At 40.6% G+C, this 21,930-nt stretch overlaps 1 protein-coding gene across 1 annotated transcript in view; it reads right to left on the reverse strand.

Moving 5' to 3' along the window:
* Positions 1–18,791, reverse strand: part of fhdc1 (FH2 domain containing 1) — a 35,885-nt gene extending 17,094 nt beyond the window's left edge. Inside the window, exon 1 of the mRNA XM_034084884.2 lies at positions 18,552–18,791. The gene's annotated coding sequence lies outside the window, so the exon portion shown is untranslated. The remainder of the gene's footprint in view (positions 1–18,551) is intronic.
* Positions 18,792–21,930: the final 3,139 nt, after the last annotated feature.

Raw genomic sequence — 21,930 nt, forward strand, 5'->3', positions numbered from 1 at the left:
TGACTTCATCTATGGCTACGCCTCCCTGCAGACCCTGGATTTCCTTGCTCTCACTGAGACCTGGATTACTCCATCCAACACATCCACCCCAGCAGCTCTCTCCACAGCATATTCCTTCTCCCATACACCCAGACCCACTGGCAGAGGGAGGTGGCACTGGTCTCCTGCTCTCTCCCAAATGGAGCTTTTCCCTCTTCAAGCTACCTAACTTCACTCCTTCCACCTTTGAATTCCATGCCGTCACAGTAACCCATCCTATAAAATTAAGCATTGTTGTTCTCTACCGTCCACCAGGCGCCTTGGGGGACTTCTTGGAGGAATTAGATAATCTCCTCTCACACATCCCTGAAACTGGTCCTCCCGCTGTACTTCTCGGAGACTTCAACCTCCAGACAGGGAAGATAGACGAACTAACATCTCTGTTAACCGCCTTTGCTTTCTCACTGTCTCCGTCCCCACCAACTCATAAAGCTGGCAATGTCCTTGATCTCATATTCTCAAGGAACTGCACTACTTCTAACCTCTGTGTAAACCCGCTCCACACATCCGATCACTTCTTCATTTCATTCTCTCTACCCCTTTCCAAACATAACAAACTAATCTCTTCTCATCCTGCACCTGTCCGCCGTAACCTTCGTTCCCCTCTCCCCCTCTACCTTTGCCTCATCGGTGCTCTCAGCCCTCCCTTCCTCTGACTCGTTCCAACTCCTGCCTCCAAACTCTGCTGCGGAAACTCTCCTCTCTACTCTCTCATCCTCTCTGGACTCTCTCTGTCCTCTCACATCTCGGCAGGCTCGTCAGTCCCCTCCTGCTCCCTGGCTAAATGACGCACTGCGTGCTAATAGAACCGTCCTTCGGGCAGCAGAGCGGAAACGGTGGAAATCCAAACACCGTGACGACCTCCTAACCATCAGGCTCTCCTCTCCTCTTTCTCTGCTTCGATCTCTCAGGCAAAAAGCACTTTCTTTCAAGATACGATCCAATCTTCCTATTCCAATCCCAAAAAACTATTTTCCATCTTCTCCACCCTCTTGGACCCCCCCAAAGCACCTCCCCCCTCCTCACTTCTGTCAAGCAACTTTGTTAACCACTTTGAAAAAAAAGGTTGATGATATTCGCTCTTCTTTTTCTGACTCACCTTTACTCACCACTGGGTCACCAGACCCTCCCTTCCACCCATACCCTAACCTCCTTGTCCCCTCTCTCTCCAAGTGAGGTTCTTTCTCTCATTACCTCTGCCCGCCCTACCACCTGTCCTCTGGACCCTATCCCTTCAAACCTCCTTCAGACTATCGCTCCTGATATTCTACCGTTTCTCACCCATTTCATCAACACTTCTCTAACTTCTGGTCACTTTCCAAACAGTCTCAAGGAGGCAAGAGTAAACCCTCTCCTAAAGAAACCCACTCTCAACCCGTCTGATGTTATAAACTACAGGCCTGTCTCTCTACTCCCGTTCCTGTCTAAAACACTTGAACGCGCTGTCTTTAAACAACTCTCCTGTTATCTCCATCAGAACAACCTTCTGGATCCGCACCAGTCTGGTTTCAAGGCAGGTCACTCCACAGAAACTGCCCTCCTTGCTGTCACTGAGGAACTGCACACTGCCAAAGCAGCATCCCTCTCCTCTGTCATCATCCTGTTGGACCTGTCTGCTGCATTCGACACGGTGAACCATCAGATCCTCCTTCACACTCTCCAAGCACTTGGAGTTTCAGGCTCTGCACTTTCCCTCCTCACCTCATACCTCAAAGACCGTACCTACAGGGTAACTTGGAGAGGGTCCGAGTCCGACCCTTGTCAATTGACTACAGGGGTCCCTCAGGGCTCTGTTCTTGGTCCCCTCCTCTTCTCCCTGTACACAAACTCGCTCGGAACAGTCATTAGCCCGCATGGTTTTTCATACCACTGCTACGCTGACGACACCCAATTAATTCTGTCCTTTCCCCGCTCAGAGACCCAGGTCGTCGCACGCATCTCTGCTTGTCTAGCTGACATCTCTCAGTGGATGTCCGCTCATCATCTCAAGCTCAACCTTGACAAGACTGAACTCCTTTTTCTTCCGGGAAAAGATTGTCCCACTCTTGACCTGACAATCAACATCGGCACCTCTGTTGTTTCCCCGACTCAGACTGCAAGGAATCTGGGTGTGATCCTAGATAACAACCTGTCCTTCACTGCAAACATCGCTGCTACAACCCGATGCTGCAGATACACGCTTTACAACATCAGGAAGATACGTCCCCAGGTGACCCAGAAAGCCACGCAGGTTCTGGTCCAGGCTCTCGTCACCGTCACGCCTAGACCTACTGCAACTCCCTCCTGGCTGGTCTACCTGCATGTGCCATCCGACCTCTGCAGCTCATCCAGAATGCAGCGGCTCGTCTGGTCTTCAACCTTCCTAAATTTTCCCACACCACTCCGCTCCTCCGCTCCCTTCACTGGCTTCCGGTAAACTGCTAGGATCCACTTCAAGACACTGGTACTTGCATACCATGCTCCGAATGGATCTGGCCCTTCCTATATCCAGGACATGGTTAAACTGTATACCCCATTGGGGTGTTGAAAAATAATCGTTTCTACGATGCATTGCGATGCGGACGTGGACGATTCGGTATCGATGCAGTGACGGAAGATAATCGGTTATAGCGTAGTAACGTTGCTTCCTGATTTTCCGGCCGCGGCTTTACTATAACGTTTTTTTTTCCTGTCACTTTAATATCAAATCGGTCAGTGACGCAGAGATCAGGGAACAGACGTGACAGCGGCACAGCAACACCAAACACGGAGCAGTCTGCTTTATCCACCAACAGAAGAATACCAGTCCAGAACCAACAGCAGAAGGACCCGCTCTGAATCACTCCGTGTCACAGGGATTTATGTTTTTCAAAAATAATCGCGTTACAATCATGTGCAGGTTTTTGGTGGATTTAATTAAGTCTTGGATTGCAAAGTATGAATGTCCTCTAGCAATTTTCAGACGATATATTACGTGTGTAACAGTTTGTGAAGGCAGGAGGAAAAAAAGCTTCCGTGCTCACCGTCTCCTCTCCGTTCCTCCAAACCCCGCCCCCTCCCTGAAAATAATGAGTGACAGGCTGTTAGTGACCCGATAGAAACTTTATTATTCACTTAATCACTGAGATATAATGAAGCTAATTTAATCTCATACATTCATGGGATTTATGTAACAGTAAGACAGAGAATGTAAGTGTGCACCCATTACATTACATTACATTGCATTTAGCTGTCGCTTTTATCCAAAGCGACACCCACATGCAGTATTTTTGTTTGTAGGCCCTATATGCTATTGTAAATACTCCTGTTGTCTGCTGTGTTCAGACTCATGTCCTGTGTGTGATGCCACATTCAGGACATTCAGTGTCCTTTTTTTAACAGAAGACTGTTGCTAGAAGCTGAAGCTAGACTGCAGAAGCATTATTTTTTTGTTTTTGAGGATGGAACAACTTCACACACAGATATAGGGAGGCTAGACCTATACAATTGATTTATTTTGGTTTATAAATTAATGTCAAGACATTTATGTTATTGATTTCTGAAGCACTTTCTAAATAATAAAAAGAGAGTTCATATGTATTTACTGCATGTATGCATTGATGAAAAATAAGCCATGTGCAGTGAAATAGAAATTGAGGATGCAACGCATTGGTATGAATCGTGATGCATCGTGATGCATCGGGATGCATCGGGATATCGAATTGAATCGAAGACAGGATAATCGTAATCGAATCGAATCGTGAGACCAGTGAAGATGCACAGCCCTAATACCCCAGCGCGTGCACTATGCTCTGCATCATCCAAACGACTCGCTGCACCCATCGCTGCGAGGGGGACCCAAGTTCCCATCAGCAAAAACACGTGGGTTTGCTATCCTAACTCCAAAATGGTGGAATGAGCTCCCCACTGACATCAGGACAGCAGAAAGCTTACACACCTTCCGACGCAGACTGAAAACTCATCTCTTTCGACTCCACCTCGAGCGATAGAATTACTAACAATAACTGCTAACGGAGCACTTATATACTAGTACTAGCCAGTACTGGCTTATCTAAAGCCAGTTGAGTAGCACTTGAAATGTTTGGCTCTATGAAACCTGATGTACTTTATGATTCTGTTTTCTTCAAGGTTGTGTCTTCCTGGTCGAATGTACTTATTGTAAGTCGCTTTGGATAAAAGCGTCAGCTAAATGCAATGTAATGTAATGAATGTCACAGTACTGAAAGTAAGTCACTTTGGATAAAAGCATCTAACAAGTAACATGTAATGTAATTGATGGTTTATGTTAAGCATAAATGACAAACTTTCCTCAGTTCTAGATTCTCGTTTGCAAGATGTTGCTGATTTTTAGTCTTATTTGAAATTCAATTTAATATTGGTGGATTTACGAGTCTGGTTGGACAAATTAAGTGATTTGATGGAATCAAATATTTCAGCTTTTGTGTAAATTAATCTCAAATTAATGAGCAATTATTTTATTTCTTGATTAAACAATCAATAAAATATTTCTCTACAATATTTGAGTCTTAAAATAATTACCAACATATATTGGTTGATAGAAACAATAACATAAACAAATAGTAAAAAGTATAAAAAACAACAGGGTATAATATATTTAGAACATAAGTGGTTATTAATGGTGCGGGTAAATGAGTATGGGAAAACATAACCAGTCTTCAACCTCTCCGTCTCTTTGTCAAATCAGCGGTGGCACTGCAGCTCTCAATTGGAGAGAAACTGGTTGTGTTTCAGGACAACACATCACTCACTGCCACCAGGCTGCAGTGATCTGATACTCTACAAGTCGCAAACAAAGAAATGAGCTTCTGACAAAAACAGGACATTAATTAGAGACGTGGGTGGGTGCACCATAACAGGGCATTAAGGCAATTTATATCTTTGCGATTCAATCAGATAACAGTAATAATAATAATAATAATAATATAATACATCATATCAAACCCTGCATACATGGCTAGTTTCTGGCTAGTTTCTAAAAAAACAACTTAGTAACATCTTAGTGGTAACCTCCCATAAGTTAACAGCTTTTTCAACATGAGACCCATGATGATTAATTAATGAGGCAGACGTCACAAATGGCCTCATGTTGCTCCGCCCGTCCTCAGAGCTCGACCACACCGTCACTCATGTCTAATTCATAAGTATGTGAGAACATCTGACCTCACACCGAGTCATCTCCTTCTGTGCTAAAAATGTGGCTACATGGAGTAAACACAAACAAGCCTTTTCTGTTGCCAATCTGTTCATGTCGGCTGCTTTAAAAGGAATAGTTTTATAACACTCATGTCTGTAAGCCTACGCTCAAAAATTATGCTACAGTTAATAATATTATATCCAATAATATTTTATCTAGCAATACATTATTAAATAAATGGAAGCCATGACTTGAGATAGTCCTAAGAAGATGGTAAAATAACCATTGTGAGTCAAGAACTATTGAGTTTCAAACTCTGGGGTGCAGGATGGTGTTATTTTACTCAGAAAGAGCAAAGCTAGCAGCCTTCTTATAGGCTTTATTGTTTGCTAAGCTAACCATAACCATCCAAGCATTTAAACATGTCACAATGGCAGCAACAATATACCATTGAAAAGGCTAGACTGCTAGTCATTTCACATCAAAAACTGGACTAACTGCCCTTAAAACCGTTACCGCTACACACCGCTATGGGATGTTATTGTGCAAGGAAAGAACATACAGGGACCTGTTAGGCGCTGCCTTGACGTTGAAAGTAATAATTTGCGGTTGTGGTTTTCAACCGGGTTTTGTTTTGTAAGCCCTTTTTTTTTTAATTATGCATGTTCAGCACTACATTATGGGTTTATGTCTTCTTTTTTTTTACAAAATATAAATATTTGTTGATGGAAGAATGCAGATGTTTAAGCTAAGCTAGTAATACTTCTCTATCAGCAAGAAAGTGTCAAACCAATTCTTTAACTGAACCCACTTTGAGAAAGCCTGCAATCTTTCTGTCTGCACTGTAACGGTTCAGTAAAACAGAAAACAGCACCGAGTCAATGTTCTCAGGCACATTACTCCCGCCTGTCTAAAGAATTCAACACTGACAGTAATTGATTTGTGGCATTTAACATTCCTTTTAACTATATTTCAAACAGCTAACGAGGCTGTGAACCGACATCCGTTGCCTAAAACGATCCACTGAGGAAACACACCTGTCAGTAACACTATACAGAACAGCCCTGAGGGGGAGAAAAGCAGTCGGTGTCCAGATTCCTCACATCCACCTGCTGCCGTGAGTGAACACAGACAGACTGTGGGCTTCATCTATAGGTCCACCTGTTGTTAACCCCGAGGCATTCCCCATCAGTCTCCATTAGTGACAGGTAAACCCACCCACTGACAATACTCTTAGACAGGGAACACAGCAGGTCAAAGTTATCATAGATGTATAAATGGGCTCCTACAGCAGTAGTCTGCCAATGAATAGCAAGACAAATGTGAGAGGAGACCCCACCCAGGTCAACCTTTTATTCAGACTTATTGTGTGCAGGTCCCATTAACTTGCCATGGTCTTGTGTGTGTGTGTGTGTCAGAACTGCAACTAACCATTATTTTCATTGTTGATTTATATACTGATTTTGCCTAGTGATCGATTCATCATTACGTTTTTGAATGGCTTGTTCCGTCTAGATAAACTACATTTCCCAGCCAAGGATACATACGGTTCCTGCCACAATTAAGTAAAACATTCAAAAGTAACAATAAAATTGGTAAAGCTTTTGCTTATCCAAAATCCTCATTATAATTTCCGATTATACAATTCTGTAAACAGAGGTGTCTAAAAGCCCTAAATGAGAGAATATATTTAGGAGGAATGGAGTTCATCCATCCTGTTGGGGTCTAAAGAGAATGTGTGCCTTTTTGGTCTAATACTTTCATTTTTCAACTGTCTTTATAAAAGAAAAACTATGTAGACGGACCTCCGACTGCCTGCCGGATTGTTTTTCTTTCCTTGTTCTATAAAAAACCCTTTTCTGCAAAACTGAAAAAGGATTTTAACCAGAGGTAATTGTCAACAAGGATCCAGGGGGCCACTAAGTCCAAAACAAATAAAATCCGCTCTCACTCACAAATGTGTAATGCTGAAGGTCAAGGCGCCACCGGTGCTATAATAATCCCCTGTTGCTAACTTCTAGTTCAATTTCCTGAGGGTCAGTGAACACCCTGCAGGGCCGGGGTCTTTCACTGACACCGTGGGGGCAAAGAGGTGGGCTCAAAAGGAATTTGGCCGTTCCTGCTTCATCATCATTACCATGGGAACGCTCGTTAGCAGAGCGATGTTGTGCGTACGGCTCAGTGGGATGTCGCTGTCGGACCTGTTTGTTTTTTATCCTTCAACCACGTTGATCTCGTCTTGTCCAAACGGTGTTGAGGGGGGAGTCAGTAATGGGACTTTGGTGAGTTATATTAGTACTCTACACTTATTTTAGAGCTGCTAGCATGTCTATAGACCATTAGTCCTGTTTGTTGATAGATGAGTTGAACACATTTAGAGTTGTATCAGGAGATTAAGGAAGCGTTATGCACAGGTTCAAGCAGGAATAAATCATTATAATTACATAACATTGGGATTTGATTGTGAGCTTTCCCTTCAACAATCGCAATCCTAGAGATATATAAACTTGCTGTTTGTACCTTTCCTGCTTCACCCCTTCAAAAGTAAAGGGTTTTATGGCACCCAAAGGGAAACTTTGCATGTACATCCAAATGTACGCCTTACAATTGGAAGTTACGATTCCCAGCCCCTGCAGGCCCTATTGTGGGGAACGGGGTTTCCCCTTTCCTGTAGTGTGTTTATATACATTTTTGTGCATGAAAATGGTCTGAAAGGCTGAAATCCATTCGTTCCCACAGATCCCAGAAGTGTGAAAGTGTCCTTGGGGGCATGATACTTAACCCCAAATGTCTGACAGCTACTGTATGTAACATGTAATGTAATAATAAAGGGTTCTACACACAAAAAAAACTCACGGATTAAAGTACAACTACATTTTCAAATATTATAAACAAATACATTATCGGTGTATCTTAGCACTAGCTAGAATTGTGGGCCTTCCTCAATAAAAAGTACTAAATGTCCATTTGGGACCCTGTTCACAGCTCTGGCTTATCTCTCTGATTGCCATGCCTTGTTTACAATGAAAGGACTCACAATAGAATGAGCGTTGAGCATAGTCTCAGCCTCAAAACACACACACACTTCCCTGGCGACAAATGCCCAGATACCAAAGACAAAAGGGCTGTGTTGGCAAAAATGCTCTTTTCACACACAGAGGATATTAAATGACACCTTTAAGGAGCGTGCAGTAAACAGACAACCGTTGACAGTACAGCGGTTCTTGGCAACAGCAGAGGGACTGCGGTTTATCGTTCAGATGTAGCAGAAGGTGACAGACTGTGCTAATGTGTTCAAGCCATATAAATCTGGTCTGTTACATAAATCTCATTAACCTTCCAGCCTTTTGCTCGAACAAGATGTACCAAACTCAGATTAAGTGTATGTTGCTTCTATGTTGAATGGCTTTTTGAACAGTGCTGTTTTCTGGACAAATGTGCCAACGTTACAAACAAAATATGAAATATCAGCTGAACTTAAGGCCATTTATCACCTCGTGCCACTGGCTGTGCACCACAATACCCTGATAAAACACAGCAGAAAAAATAAGTCTAATTTGGAAACACTGCGGACAAGGAGTCTATTATTCAGAAAATCCTGGATTTATCAAATACTTTCAAAGATTGAGCGCTTGGCACCGTGATGTCTGTATTTTTCTGTCTGAACTCTGGCAGAACCTGACAGGGTAAATTATTCATGCCCACATGAATGAAGTAACCTCTCTTCTAACTTAACTGCTGCTGTCCTGAGGCCTCTCAATGCTGCCGACACGGAGGAACCTCACCAGGGTAGCTTTATGGCTTATGGTGAAATATTTATAATGCAGGGAGCAACATGGTTGTCTTGGTCTTGTTTATGTCTCTTATGCTGGTGTTATGTATTGTGTATCTTGTTTTTTATGTGTTTGTACGGCGACCTTGAGAGCCTTGAAAGGCGCCTATATAAAATAAATGAATTATTATTATTATGGTGTTCAAGGGTAAAATAAATAAAACTGACTCAAAAACAGGTTTTATGCTACTTCAGGTTTTCTGCAGGTAAATCTAAATACTTTTTTACGACAAATAATATAATTTCATCGTCACACCGCCAAAGTATTAAAGTTATCAATAAAAACTAGGGCTGCTCAATTAATCGTATTTTAATCGCAATTACGATTTTGGCTTGCAACAATTATGAAAACAACATCATCGAAATAAAACAATTATGTATTTAAATTATTTTTTAATTGTTTTTTCAGTTGAATTATACTTAAAGTGCAGGGTAATCAACTGTTAAAAACATACTGTTCACATTTTATTTTTAAATAAATTGATATTTTCAAAGTAAATGGATAATCGTTTTTAATAATCTTGATATCAATTATTGACCCAAATAATCGATATTATGATTTTTGCCATAATCGAGCAGCCCTAATAAAAACCAGAAGGGTTAATATGGCCTTTACATTCTTTACTCAGTGCATGTAATGTATATCATTTTCTTTAAGGGTGTTGCAGTAGTATAAATTATAATCATTAATTAATAATAGAAGACAACCAGGACTCCAGAAAATGTGAGGAGGTATTAATCAATTGAAAATAAAGTACAATTAAAGACCACATATTTTAAAAGGTCAGGGTTTTGGAGCATTTGCAATTTCCCATTTTTTGCTAAAATCACATACAGAATCATTTTTAAAACCAACATTACTGACTGCTTAAGACAAGAAAGAGTATTTGAGACATTTGAAAATGTAATTTAAAACATTTAAATTATTTAAGTTAATTTACAAGAATGCTTTGATGCCTTGCAGACACCCTGTAGCTGGATATTCTTCACCAAACAACTAAATTAGCTCCTAATCACTTTAGAGGGATTAATGAGTTAAAACACTAAAGCTTTCAGTCCAAAGTAATAAAGATTTGGACTCCAGTTGAGCAAAGACGTCTCTGAACATGTCAGTACATTGTCTCCGAGCTGTCAAATCAGATAATCCTCGTACTCCCTTCAACTTTTGTTCAAAAGGTTTCAGAGTTCAAAGCACTGCTCCTCCCATGGCCTTTCTTTTCTTAACCGTCCCTCATTCAATCCATTATAAAAGCCAGAAGTAATTATAAAGAACCAAAAAGGAAAAGAAACTTGGTACCACTTTACAATAAGACTACCCTTATAAAGGATTAATAAAGGGTTTATAATTAGGTTATTAATTAGGTTGTAAACACTTTATTAATCATTAAGAACCATTTATAAACCAGTTCTAACATAGTTTTCATACATCAACACAGGCTCACTATTTGGCAAGATGACTAAGCCTTATATTGGCACTAGCTTACTTCGTCTTCTTCATCAGCCAGCATCCTTGGTATCTGTTGTTCACTGAGTTGATTCTCCCCTCTTCCATCTTGATGTTTCTTGGCATCTATTATGACCATCTATGAATGAGTTACTAACATTTATAATTGGTAAAAGGGAGCCTTATTGTAAAGTGTGAAACACATACCATCCATTGATGAGTCACTAACATTTATAACTACTGAAAGGGTGCGTTGTTTTTAAGTTTTTTCTGCTGCTGTTAGCTTTCTGCTCTGCTAGCAGCTCCGTGATGCTACAGGGGCTCTGCCTGCTCAGCTCATCCGGGAAACATAACTTGAACTTGGCCGTGTTTGTTGTGCTGGTGCCTTGTGGACTATTCTTCATGCTTATATCGGACTATTGTGACTCGCTCTGCGGTTAAAACAGACTGTGCATGAATGCGGTAAGTGAAATTTGAGTACTTTATTTATGTGTTGCTTATGTTTTGAGTCAGCCAACGTTAATGAATGTTAAGGCTTGGGTTAGCATGTAAGCAAGTGGTAGCTACATCTGTGCTAACGATGCTAATCGTAGCCTCCAAGTTCAAACCTAATAGAGAAGTGTTAAGCATTAAGTGGGATAATATTGTAGAATAAACGGCTTCCGTTTGAGGTTGGTAACATAAGGTCAGAGCAGCGTAGTGTATGTGAAATTAACCTCACAATAAGGTGTGTATATTACAAATAATAATGTCATATTTCAAGATGATTACTTAGATATTACAATATGGTTGGTTGAGCTGGAGTTCATTATTGAGGTAACACGTTAACGTCATATCTGAAGAACGAACCCAACCCTTGTTCTTTGTATTACCAAATTGGTATCAAATAAATAGTAAGCATTGGTAATACCAATGCTGATAAAGTACACTATTTTATTCGAGTATTTGTGTCTGGGAGAAGGTACTGTGCCCAGTTCCTATGTTCGGCAGTTACAGACTGGGTTTTCTTATACAAGCGAATACAGAAAAAAAATCAATATGGACCAATACTGTATAATTATCCTTAAATGATGTTATACAATGCACCTAATAAACAAGTATGGCATTTTGAAACATGATGTGCAAAACAATTTTTACTGTAACTTGTAGGGATGCTCGGATCGATCGGCCACCGATCGATATCGGCCGATACTCACTCTCTGCCGATCGATCGGTGCTCTCTAAAAATGCAGATTTATTCTTCACTGTCGGGTCACTCATTACTGGATCAGTGAGCTGCATGAGATGATACTGACAGGCTGTCAGGAGAGAGAGAGAGAGAGAGAGAGAGAGAGAGAGAGAGAGAGAGAGAGAGAGAGAGAGAGAGAGAGAGAGAGAGAGAGAGGCTTCCGCTAATTTCTCCCGTGTTATTATCCAAAGTTAATGTAAACTTGAATAATGTACTTCAATTGAATGTAATAATTATGTTGGTTGTTGTTTGTGGAAGCGCCAGTGAATGAGCCCTATTAACTGAGTTTTAAACATCACTTTAAATGGAAGATCCCCATAGGCCCCGCCCACTCGATCGGATCGGCGATCGGTATCGGCCGATACTGATTCCGGCGATCGGACCCAAAATTGGCGATCGGAGCATCCATAGTAATTTGTGTGCATTTTGTTGTTAACTAAGATGATGTTAAGATGTATTTGTTGTTAGTTGCACGTGGATGCTTTGGACATACCTGGAGAAGGAATAAATGGGTCTTTGGAATGATGGGAGTTAAAGACAAAAGGTGGAGACTAGTGTTGAAACTAGTGGAGAAACGATCAAGATGCCAGCTTGTCCCTCTGATTAGACGGCATGTTAAGTCAGGAAGTAGAATTATTAGAGATGAGTGGAGGCCATATAGGAGAGTGCTGTGTAACATGCGGTACAACCACTACACCATAAACCACAGCAGGTGGTTTGTGAACCCCCAGACGGCAGTCATATCCGACATATATAAAGAGCTTGGTCGACTGTCAAAGGACATGTCCGTAGACTGAGAGGAAACCGTACAGAGAGTTTGTTGGAGGAACACCTCAAGGTTCTTGAATGGTCATCTTGGCTTGGCTCTGCTCACCCCGATGGACTGCTTGGATGCTTGTTCAAGGATATACACAAAGCCTTTCCAGTCTGAGTGACATTATCTCTTACCAAGTCTTTCATTTATGTCTGAGAAAAGCTTTTATGTTTAAATATGTGTATCAGTCATACTAAAATAGTCATTATTTTGAGTCCTGATTTTCTTCATGTGTGAATAAAATGTTTTGCTTGGTTCTGTTGCATCTTACTTTGCATTTCATGTGAAAAATGTGTATTAGGTCAGCGTGAATGTTATAACTCATTCATACATTGACATGTGTATTAAACTTAAAAACAACGCACCCTTTCAGTAGTTATAAATGTTAGTGACTCATCAATAGATGGTATGTGTTTCACACTTTACAATAAGGCTCCCTTTTACCAATTATAAATGTTAGTAACTCATTCATAGATGGTCATAAGAGATGCCAAGAAACATCAAGATGGATGGGGGGAGAATCAACCCAGTTAACAACAGATACCAAGGATGCTGGCTGATGAAGAAGATGAAGTAAGCTAAGTAGCCAATATAAGGCTTAGCAGTACAGATAAATGTGGGCTCACTATTTGGCAAGCAACCGGTCACAGTTGCCCTCATGTCTTGTAAAAGCTTATTAATGATTTAGTGTTCACAACTTAATTAATAAATGAATTACAAACTATTCGTAAACCCTTAATAAGGGTAGTCTTATTGTAAAGTGGTACAAATAATGTTTCAGAATGACTCAGGTTAAATCTTGAATTAAGAGGGCTGACCTATTTGTTATAAGTACAGGTTTAACAACCTCAAAACAATGATACAGTGGTCTCTTCAGAGAGGATTAGCATGGCTCGAACAAAACCGTACAGTTTCTTCACCCTCAAATCTGCACACTGGTGTTAAGGGGATTATTACAAGGGTTTATTTGTCTAGAGTAAAGCATACATTCCTAATGAGGCCAAGGTACAACTTAGCACCCCATGCCATGTGGAACTTAACCTTCAGTATTGTCTAACATGGATCTTTCCAAAACAACTTAACCTTTGTTTTGTTGGTCAATGATAATTGAATATACCAATTTTACAGAATCTAGTTATACAACGTTTCTAATTGTAAGAGGCTGGAAATAGAGAAGTGCTCTGTGAAATGACCTCTCCTGCAAACAGCATCTTTTTTAAGTTTTAAAGCTTTTTCTCCTTTTAAAAACAATCAAGGCCTGCTCGATCATCAGGTTGACAATGACTGTAAAACCACCTAGAAATGGTCCCCGATGTTCCTCTGCCTGGACTCAAAATTGGCACACAATTCACAAAGGTTACTATAAATAGACCGCAATCACCCTCCATCTCTCTGCATCAAAGTCCCATTCAGTGAGAGTGGGAAGCTGTCAGCTGGACGTGACAGCACAGTCTTTTTAATTCATAAAGTCTCATAGACAGCTTGATTATAAACTAATTATTTAGTGATTGTAATTGAGCAACAATTCCAGAAGAATCAATGTGTCACATTTTCCCTCCAAGTGATATAAAAAAGTTACTATGCAGTTATGATTTATTGTAGGGAGATTAGTCAACAGTGAATCTTTTCTAATTGGTAATAGCCATGAGTTCTTGACAATAATGTGGGTTTCTGGCTTACGTAGTACATTCAGGGAAGACAAGCTTTGGCTATTTTGGGCACTTTAAGTTCTGATTAATGATCCTGTCAACTAATTATGGCATTGTGTTCTGCTGCTTCACTTTAAGTCCTGTTTAATGTGTCATAAAAACGAGTTGCATGTTGCTGTACCATCTACTAACTGAGCTTCTAGGGATGATGACGCTCTAAAATTAAAAAGTATATTACAATTAGTTTAAACTGGTAAGAGAATAATAAGATGTCATTCTTGAACAAATAGTCAGGATGCCATATGAACATTGGGAAGGTTTTTTTTCTTGATGTAATCATTCCTACTTTTCATACTCGACTTTAACAGATCTCTTCCCGATATGTTTTAATATAAACAATTGGGGGACAGTATCTGCAGTCCTTCTGTGCAAGAATGTATTCAAAAGGTGTGTCTATCACATAGATAACCTTTTCTTTTGTAATATTTTTAACAAAGAGAGGGAAAGAAAGCGTTATTCTGCAGACTGCTGAGGCAGAAAGGATGTCTAACTTGTATTTTCTATTAGAAGTCTGTACGAGGGTACTTTCTGTTGACACCAAGAATAATTCATATAGGATATATTGGAATTAAAAGCTGAACATTGCCAAAACACAAGGATTGCCAACACTGTCATATTATAGCTTACGTCAGCTCGTATAGCACAGTATAATAAAAAAGACACTTCTCCCATGCTCAAAAACTGCCTGGAGAATCCAAAGGAGATTCATATTGACAAATATTAAACCCCTCAAACTGTGTTGTTACTGCAGTCCCATCACTCTGCCCCCCCGTGCTTCACAAACACCTGCAGAGACAGGGAAGGAGGGATTTTGTAAAGACTGTGTGATGCAGTTGCCCCCAACACAACATATCCCCCCAGCTTAGCACAAATCTGGTAATAACAGCCTGTGTCTGAAACGAGGTTTTCAGATTTCAAAGATTAAAGCTGCTAGTTTGCAGAGCACGCGATGCTGCTCTGTCAATGACTGTTTAACCAGGATTCAGAGGGGTTCAGCTAAGACTAACATGAAGGACTATACCACCTGTAACACATGTTAAATCACCGCTTTCACCTAACCTGTAACTGAGGAGGGAATTCATCTAAGTATATAACCACCAGTAAGACTTTTCCAAACCAAAACAAACAAGGAATTTGAGTTAACCCTCTTAACAACTGGAAAAAAAAAACATCTTTATTGGTAAACATCTGATGATTCAGTATGTATGAGGATAAGAAAATACATCTTTAATTTCATGACAAATCACCCCTTAAAATTACTACAGGGAGCATTTTCAATGACGCTGAATATAATAATATGCAGGTTAACTGATAATGAAACAATCATCAGTTGCATGATGATACAAACCATGAGACGCCATTCGGATATTTTACAACAGCATAAACTCAGTTGAGGTTTAGGAACAACTGCATAATACCGAGGTATTTCTAGTATATTCTCCAACCTGTTTTCATCAATAAGGATATACTTAATATTAAACAGCTTTCAGTATAAGGCAATGCAAACAAAGAGTGCTGATAGAAAAGTTAAATCAACACCCCTCTACCACAGTTTCAACAAGAACTGATCTTTATCGCCTTTCTCTTTTTATCGCAGGACATTTGTAAGAGACAGCATTTGTTTTGGCTAGCTGCACCTGATAAACTACAAACAGATTTGTATATCTTTTCAAAGGTGTTTTAACAGACTGCACTACCTGCGCAGTAACAAACAACTGAAAACAGATACAATTAAGCAACAGGCTTGTGAAAAAGGTGAAGAATTGACCCGCTGAGACAGATATTTCCATCAGGAGTTGGTGGAGACCAAAACAGAGCTAAAATCAGAGTGAACATTTTGACTTCAACTCATCAGGTAAACACAAAGATGCTCAGTTGTTGCTTAACTTTATGTCATCGTACCATATGGCCAACTTGATTGACACAGGCTCACAACTACTACGTAGCCTTTTCAGAAGTAAATTAAACTTCAAATCACAAAACAAACAGTGAATCTCCTAATACAAAGGCACACCCAGAGAAAAGGTAAACCATTAGAAACAGGAAGCCAGTCAGGCGAGGTAATGACGAGAAGGAGGGAAGAGATGGGACACACAGAGTACACCATCTGAATGGCTCCGGATCAAAAACAGAGCTTTGACTCTTCGTCTGTGTGTTCTTTTGTTAGCAGGCGATCAGTGTCTGGCCTGCAGCAGACCACTGCGTCTGCACCACCTCTGGTTCTGCTCTCCAATTGTTGCATCAGAAATCGGAGCCTCGTGCCAGGATCAGCTTTAGGCAAATCTCACTGTACCACCAACGTCTGCCATATACTTACAGATTAATCGCAGCCTTTCGAGCAGAATAATACACGTACTGTTTGATTTAGTGAAAGCTCAAGCAACAGATCCTGAGCAGAGTGGTAATGACAAATAAAGGTGACAAATAAAGCAGGTGTTCACGTCACCATAGTGACAACTGCAGGGAAACGAGAAGGAAATACAAACATGTTTACATGGCACTGAGGAAAAGTGTTTGCCCAAGGGCCCGGAGACACACAACAGGTTTCATTCGAATATCATTTAATACCAATACTTACAGTGTATTTATACGGATCACATTACAGTCTCTTGGAAAACACAACAGGAGCCACTGAGAGACAAGTTCCTAAATCCCCTAAAACAATATTTATAAATACAATATCTGTGGAGGACTTATATGGGTATTTTAGCGCAATGTCTCAGTAGGCATAACATACTTTTGACACTTAAGTTGTATTTTGGGCTTTATTTTATTTATTAGACAGTTCATGGCTGAGAGATATGGGTGGTCACAGGGGTGGGAACCGAGGGCACTTTAATTGTCTTCCTCTTTTCTTTCTTCCTTTGTTATGGATTTTATTTTTTTAACCGTTTTTCATCTTAAACTAGGACAGATTTTCAGGCAATAAAAACCACTCCAACTTGACCCAAGTTGGCAACAACTATTCATCCTCTCTCTTGCTCCCACATGAATAAATCAAGTCCCCCAACATCTTCCTACTCAGGAATGACGTCAGAGAATTGAGCTTTCCATGTTAGGCTCTGCTTCCACAGCAACCGGGGGACACACACACACACACACACCGCCCTCTCGCTTGGCTTGACCCGGGGAGAAACCCTTTTTTTCCACGGGGTATTGTTCCCAACACTTGAATGGATTGCCCTCCAATTCATCTCAGCATAGTGTACAAAAGCCAAGGAACCCAGGGTCTGAGGTGCAGAACAAAACCAACAGAGGCAGAGTTATAAAGCCATACATGCTGAACTAACAGGCTGAGGTTGGGACAGAAAGTTCTGTTAGTGGATCCACAACAACCCCCGCAACACTAAAACACTGCCCACACTCTAACATATGAATACAGTCCATCAGATATATTGGTTTCTGTTTTATCCTAGCAACCAAAATCCTTCTAAAGCAAATTAGCAAAAACTGTCAGATCTGAACTTTTGTTTTTTAAATACTAAAACTGCTTTGTTGAAGAAAATAACGATTTTGTAGGAAAAACATGTCCATACTTAGTATTGGTAAAAGTACTAATGTATAAACATATAGCACACATATTTGATCATTACAATTAGTATTCAGTCTCAAAACTATAGTAAAGGATGAAGCAAGTAGTTGTACATCTAATTCAGAAAACCGTATAAGCTTCAATCTTTTGCATAAAGAGACTACTAACTGAAAGCAAAAACCAGAAATGGTTACCCCAACATGAACATCCTAATACTTTAGCGACAACAACAGTATCTTTAAAATAAAGTGTGGCTGTATTTACATATTGTGAAAAAAACATGCTGTTTCACGTTTTGTAAGACAATAATAACTTCCAATAGCCTCCTTTTAAGGCTACTATGCGTATTAATCCTTTAGATGACAATATGGTCACATGAATAAGATGGCTGTGTAGGTACAATATTCCTTATTCATTGTGTTATAGGCTAATCGAAATGTTGAGCCATCCGGTTAAATTGTATGTGATCAGGTTCTTGAATCAAATAGTTACAACACTGGACAACAAGCCAGTGTTTTGTTTGTGCTTACGTTACCAACACACAGCAGAGCAACAGATTCAGTCCTCAAACTACAACAAATCTTCATTATGTAATTGTGGACCTAACTGCATTGCAGGACACCTTCTGTTGTCACCTTAAAGGCAGATATAAACAGTAGCAGGAAGGTTACATCTCTCTGCTTTTCTTTGCTAAATAATAAGCCTGCAGACTCCACTCTCCCCCTACAATGACTTTCCACAGCACAGTTGTAGCAGGTCGTTACATATTTCCATCCACACACACAGCATGATGCGGCGGTACCGTCCTGCTGGACTTACCGGGGGATGCGAGGGCTCGCCGGGACACGTATGGCGCTCCGACACCGTTGAAGTTAGTGGTCGATACTTTTCAGAGGAGAAAATCTGTGTTGTTTCAGGTTATCAGCCGGTCAGGTGCACTGGAGCTGGTGTCCTGGCCGAGCTGCAGCACATACAGTGCGGAGTCGGACACACTCTCCGGCAGACGGCGGTGATGTGAGCGTCCTCGTACGTGATTGGACCAGGTGGAATAGGCGCAGTCCCGCGTCCCCTGCGCGGGCCACACGCAGCTTGTGACCACTGCTGCAATCACAAGGCTGCCACCAGAGAAACAAACTCAGGTGGGTTCATGTAACGAGGCTCATTTAATCAGACTCAAACTGGGCTGGAAAGTACTCAATCACTGCATTTAAGTATACATTTTAAGAACGTGTTAAGAAAGCGTAGTTAGGAACTTTTTCCATTTATACAACTTAACCATTTTTCTTCAATACAGTTTCAAGTGGAAGTACACTGGCAGTAGTTAAAATGACCTGCAATAGTAATAACTATGCTAACTACAACAGTAAAAATGCTGTTCAAACGTCATTGTAGGCCTATCTGTAATTATATTTGAGATGTTTGTCCATTTATGTGTACACTAACTTAGTGTTACTTGTAATATTGTAAATGTGCACTGATCTTGAGATATCACTAGTACTTTACTTCCATTCCTCAGGAACGTTTTGTTCTTTCAGCACCATATTTATTTCACAAAGTCTGTGCTGTTTCAATATTACATTTAAAGATCCCATGTCATGCCATTTCTACTGATCATAATTCAATTGTTGAGGTATACTAAAATAAATGTATATTGTGCAATTTTCCAAACTCACATTGGTTTCTCAAACAGCATCTCTGACTGTATACAGTATTATGTGTATTCACTCTCTGTCCTAAACGGCTTGTTGGAGCTCCTGCCCCCCCCTCTCTGTGAGCCCAGTGTCAATCTGCGAGACAGCGAGACACCGCGGAACTGATCCTGGACACACACACACACACACACACACACACACACACACACACACACACACACACACACACACACACACACACACACACACACACACACACACACACACACACACGCACGCACGCACGCACACACGCAGCCTGGCTGGGAGTTTGTGTGTGTGCCCACGCTGAGTTCCGCGGTGTCTCGCTCAGCTGTCTCGCCGACCCCACACCAGTGAGCCAGCTCACAGTGTTCCGCTCCTCGCAGCAGAGAGCCTCGCAACGTCCCGCCGAGTGTGTGTGTGTGTGTGTGTGTGTGTGTGTGTGTGTGTGTGTGTGTGTGTGTGTGTGTGTGTGTGTGTGTGTGTGTGTGAGGAAGTCCCCGGATTGGTCCAAACGTAACGGCTCTGCGGACGTTACGTTGCATCACTATACCCGAAATACGTCACTATACCCAAGAAGTAAAGGAAAAAGAGAAATCAGCATTGACAGGTATTTTCTGTGTTAGAGTTTTACTCGCTACAGGGTGTATTTTGAGGGTTTGTGACTCTGCAGACCATTTACATGCATAAAAAGCTACATAACACACAAGGGGACGGGTTTAACCAGAAAAGCATGACATGGGACCTTTAACCCCCAATGTTTCTACTTTGCAGGACAAAAGCAGCCTTGTTTTAGCTTGATGACATTTTTGCAATAGGATTAGAACATTTTCACTTAATTGAGATTTCAGTTGAGCGAGATGTATTTTTCTCCAGTATTTATAATCCCTCAGTGCTAGTAAACTCCAGTTTACACAATTATTCAAAACATTTAAGTTATTTTTTTCAACGCTACTTGTGGGGGAAACTTCTGTGTAGCAATGCAGTGGGAGTCACCGACTCAGGAAGGAGACACGGGAAAGCAGGAGCTTTGATGTCAAACACTGATAGTTTATTTAGGAGCTTCGGCCGGAAGATTCACATCACAAGTCCAAGAGCCAGAGGTTCTGACTTGAGTTGCCTCGTCAATTCTGGAGCGCCTCTCTCTCGTTAGCCCATTTAACTGGTTTCGCAGAGAGTAAACAACATATTTGAGAAGATAGCCTAAACAGTTGGGAACACTGAGTCACTTGCGCCTGACACTTATGGCCTCGAAGATTTCACACCTTGGAGTCCACAAACACATAGGAAGTGTCCCAGTGTACCCACAACAATAAACCATCTGTGACCTAGGGTTGCCCGGTCATAGAATGGGAACAACAACATTATGGCTGAAGCAGCCTTTCTCCTTAAAGGAGATCACAGACGTCAGGGTTGGTCATGCACGTCATATCTAGGAGTCTATGACAATTATTTCCCTAACACTACTGAATACAATTCATTTTGTAATGAAATATTGATAAATTAACATTTTTATATATTCTTTAAACTTTTTCCATGTTGTTTTGCACTCCCGTCGACTTGACACCCTGCAGTCTTCCATGTCTTTTTACTCAGAAACTTTAGAATGTGGATCTTAGTCTTGTTATCTATTATGCCTTATTTGATGGACAATGTACAACAGATAAAACGCACCACTGAGTCTGATCATCCTCAAAGCTTTTTCAGAGGCTTAACCAGATCCTGTCAAATGTATACCCGTGGGTGTGGTGGGGGAACCAAAAGCACCTGGACACAGTCCAGTAAACAGTAAACAGTAAACAGTCGACTTGAATCCATGAGTATACACCAGGGTTGTTGGAAAGAAACAAAAAAAGCTAGATAAATGCAGAGGTTTACTTGTGATATAATTGTAGTTTTTCGTAGGGCATGTCATAAGCTTTTCCTCTGTGATAATGTCTGCATCCTTTTTTCTATAGCCTTCGGTTGCCAAATGTTCTACTTTATTTTTCTTTGTTGGCCCCTGGTGATGACATCTCATACAAGCTGCTACTACAAACACGTTAAGAGAATTAAGAAATAAACTTTTATTTTCCCAAAGAGGTTACACAACATTCAGAATCCTTTTCTTAACTCAACATGTGTTAATGTTTTATTATTACAAAGGTAGAGTCCCACTAGCACATACCATCACATCATTATGCAAGTCTTCAGGAAAAACAAAAAATCCAAAACTACATACTCAAAGTAAATAGAGAAAATTACAAATATATTCAATCAACAATAGATTGTTGTACAAGATTCACACTCCCAAACTGCTATGGTAAGCCATAGGAAAGTACAACTCACCCAAACAGGACAGCTGGTTATCAATACCAGCCTACAGTATGTCCTCTTCCAAAAATAAACTTTTATGTAGCCCAATGAACAAAACTTTAAGAAGCTCAAAGGAGGCTGGTCTTTCAATTCAAAAAAGGTTCCTCAAGTTAATCATATTTTGGTTTTCACCTTACATATCATACATTTCTTACAAGTACTTTGTAATT

This window comes from Pseudochaenichthys georgianus, chromosome 1, assembly GCF_902827115.2.
Source record: "Pseudochaenichthys georgianus chromosome 1, fPseGeo1.2, whole genome shotgun sequence".
Taxonomy (NCBI): Eukaryota; Metazoa; Chordata; class Actinopteri; order Perciformes; family Channichthyidae; genus Pseudochaenichthys; species Pseudochaenichthys georgianus.